Source organism: Propithecus coquereli, unplaced genomic scaffold (assembly GCF_000956105.1).
Source record: "Propithecus coquereli isolate 6110/MARCELLA unplaced genomic scaffold, Pcoq_1.0 Scaffold166, whole genome shotgun sequence".
Lineage (NCBI taxonomy): Eukaryota > Metazoa > Chordata > Mammalia > Primates > Indriidae > Propithecus > Propithecus coquereli.
The window spans coordinates 3054206-3058215 of NW_012141191.1; the positions used below are offsets into that span (position 1 = coordinate 3054206).

Consider the following 4010-nt stretch of genomic DNA (forward strand, 5'->3'; position numbering starts at 1 on the left):
AATTTTTCTATCTTTGCTTTGTCTACCTTACTGTTCTATGTACAATTTTTAATTTCCAGTACAATATTAACAGTAGTGACAGGAGGTTACCTCAACTTGTTCCTGAACTTGCTTCATATTTTCATAGATATCTTCTATGAAATTAAGAAAGTTCTATTCCTCATTTGCTAAGAGTTTTTAATCATAAATTATTGTGGAATTTAACTGTTTTCCCTATTTACTGAGATGATCATGCAATTTTCCTTTCAAACGTTAATTTTTTCTAATGTTCAATCTCTTGAATAAACTCAATTAGGTCATAACATATTATATGTTTTATATATTACTAGATTCAGCATGTTAAGATGTATTTTGAGATTTTTCTTCTGTATTCATGAATGAGACTTTGTAATTTTTCCATTCTATTTTTGACTGATTTTGGTAACTGAAGTCATATTCTCTGATAGACTGTGTGAAACAGGAATTACTGTTGTTAGAACTAATTCATAACCGTCTTTATCTGTTCTCTTTATGAAAGATGATTTAACAGCTGATTTACCTCAATGTATTTTTTTCTATTTATTGAGTCAGTTTCAATAATTTATATAATTGTAGAAACCTATCTATTCATCAACTTTTAACATTTAAACTTTATTAGTATAAAGTTGGTAATATTCTCTCATAATCTTTTAAATCTCTGCTGCATCCTGGTCATATCCCTGTGGTAGTCATTAAGGCAGTTCATGAAAATTCTAATACTACTTCAAGCCCATGGTAGGACTGCACTGGCTCATTATCTCTGAAGCAAGGTGTGGCCACGTGACCTGCTTCATCCAATGAAACGTGAGGGGGAAAAATATATATCACTTTTCAAAAAATGTTTTAACTGCCAGTTGTCTTCCCCTTGAGGTAGAAATGATGGAAGTATGTACTGAAATGAAGCCTCCATCAGCCTAAGTCCCTGAATGACCACAATGCACCTACAGTGGATAAGAAGCGAGAACAAGAATTAACATTTTGTATTGTTAAACCACTGAGATGTGGGGGTTCACAATGGTTCACAATGTAATATCCCTTAACTACTACCTTTTAAAATTCCTTATGTTTTTCTCCCTTTGTCTTCTCAGAAGTTATTGATTTCACTATTCTTTCTGAAGAACAATTTTTGTGGTTTCTATTGTATCATTTATTATTTTATTAATTTCTGCTCTTATTGTCTAATTTCTGTTAAAGATTTCTTCTTCAGTCTGTGTATAATATAGAAGTATACTTTTAATTCTGAACAAATGGGAAAATTTAAATTATCTTCTTTTTGTTATTATTTCTATCTTAATAGCATTGTGATCAGAGAATATACCAATTCCTTGAAATTTTTTGATACTTGCTCCATGACTCAATACGATTTTTAGAAATGTTCCACTTTTGCTTGAAAAAAATGTGTGCACTCCAGCTGTTGAGTGCAATGTTTGCAACATGTCCATTAGTTCAAGCTTAACTGAGTTGTTCAAATCTCCTATAGTCTAATTTTTTATCTGATTGATCTACTGATTACTGACAGCTCTCCTACTACGATTATGGATCTGTTAACTTCTTGTTAGAGTTCTGCTGATTTTGCCTATATATTTTGGAGCTGGATTATTATGTGATGTCAAGCTGAAAACTGAACTATCTTCTAGATGAACTGAACCTTTCATCAGTATTTAACGACCAATGGCTGGGTGTGGTGGTTCACACCTATAATCCCAGAACTTTGGGAGGCCAGAGCTGAGAATTGCTTGAGGTCAGGAGCTGGAGGTTGCAGTGAGCTATGACTGTGCCACTGCACTCCAGCATGGGTGAAACAGTGAGATCTTGCCTCTTAAAAAAAAAAATTTTAATGACTATCATTATCTCTAAAAATACTTTGTGCTCTAAAGTCTATTTTGTTTACTATTAATTCAGCTACATCTACTTTCTTTTGCATAAAATTTGTCTGTCATGTATTTTTTCATCCTTTTTCTCCAAACTTTATTATAGCATTTCATTTTTTATATGTTTATTATAATAGAAACAAAATAGAACTGAACTTTGTTCATTCTAACACATTTTATCATTTATTAAGAGTTTAGACTATTCATAATTACTGTGATTATATTTGTACATATTACCACCATATTATTTTGTGATTTTTAATGATTTCATTTTCTATATTTCTGTATATCTCCTCCTCCACTTTTCTCAACACTGGGTTGTTTGGGCAGTGGTTCCCCCACCACCCCCATTCTACTTTTTACTCTTTCTTGTTTGGCAGTTACATATTCTATTTCAATATTTTAGTGGTTTAGAAATTTTAACATGCATATTTAAGAAACTCTCAAGCTAATAAATTAACTTCCTCCCAACAATACAAATCCAAAGAATACTTTAACTCTGATCCCTTCCTTCCTATTGTCCAATATTTCAGTTCTATCTTCTTTTAAACTTCACAATTACACATATTTTCTAAAGTTTGTAGTAAATAATTTCCCTACATGTTTACCATTTTTTTGCTCATTACTTCTTACTTTTCAGACTATACTTCTGGGATCATTTTCCCTTTTCCTAAATTACATACTTTCAAAATTCCTTTAAGGGGATCTCGGTTTTGTTCTTTTATTTTTTTTCTGCTTCCATTCTAGGAAGGTATTACTACTATATTTGGTGTTCTGAAATGCACTATATATAATGTGTCTATTTGTGGATTGCTTTCGTTTATCCTGCCTGGGATATATTAAGTTTCTTGAATCTAAGGATTCAAGTTTTCAACATTTCTGGAAAATTCTTAGTCATCCTTTCTTCAAATTTTGCCTCTTCTTTAGTCTATTATCTCTCTATAATTAGATGTATACTGGATTATCTTCCTTTACATACCCTTAACCTTGATTTTATATTTCTTCTTTCTCTTTATATTGCATTTTAGGAAACTTTTAAAGTATTTTGGTATACAAATTCTCTTCTCAAATGTGTTGATTTGTTGCTTTAAAGTTTCTCCCTTCAAGTAATACATTTTTCATTTCTTTAAGTTCTATTTAATTCTTTTTCAAATTTACCTGATCTTTTTGTCACTTATTTCTCTATTACACTTGCAACTCTCTTTTATTTCTTTAACCAAATTAAATATACAGTTGGCCTTCTGTATTCACAGGTTCTGCAATTGTAGATCAAAAATGTTTTGGGGAAAAAAACAATAAAAAATAATACAACTATTAAAGATAATAAAAAAATAAAAACAACACAGTGTAACAACTATTTCCAAAGCATTTATATTGTATGAGTTATTGTATGAAGTATTATAAGTAATCTAGAGATGATTTAAAGTATATTGAAGGATGTACGTATGTTATATGCAAATATTATGCCATTTTATACAAGAAAGTTCAGCATCTGTGGATTCTGGTATCCTTGGGCGGTCCTGGAACCAATGAGATACCAAGGGGACCCTCAGATACCAAGGGACAACTGTACTTAGTTTATATTCTATATCTACAACCTTTGTAGGTTTGTTTGTACCACTTGTTGTTCTTGTTAGCTCTTATTTTAGGTGATTCATTTTCTTCCATGTTTTGTGACTTTTAAGGATAGATTCATGAATTTCTTTGAACTTTATGTTAGAATTCTTTTAAGGATTGGACTAAAGGCATTTTCCTTCAAAGGATTTACATTTTCTTCTACCAGGTGCCCAGAGATATTACTAACTGGAACCACTTTAAACTAAAATTATAATTTATGATATTTAGATCCCATAGGTGATGTCAATTCTGGCCCTAAACATGTGTTAAGTCTTGTGGTTAAGAATTTTCTGGAAGATTTTCTCTCACCTCTAGGCAGAACCAACGAGATAAGTAAGTCACCCATTGTCCCATTCTGTGGCATGTTTTTTTCATGCTACATACAGTGCTTGCCTTCTACATTTTATCTTCTGTTCCCTCCCCACCTTCAAGACACCCTAACCCTGTGTAGGCCTGTGTGTGTTTGTGTCTTAGTTTTTAAAAAAACAGTTTAAAAAGTAAAAA

At 31.4% G+C, this 4010-nt stretch overlaps 1 protein-coding gene across 1 annotated transcript in view; it reads right to left on the minus strand.

The window, feature by feature from the left end:
* SMC5 (structural maintenance of chromosomes 5) overlaps positions 1-4010 on the minus strand; it is a 100633-nt gene that overhangs the window by 90994 nt on the left and 5629 nt on the right. The gene's annotated exons all lie outside the window — the stretch shown is intronic.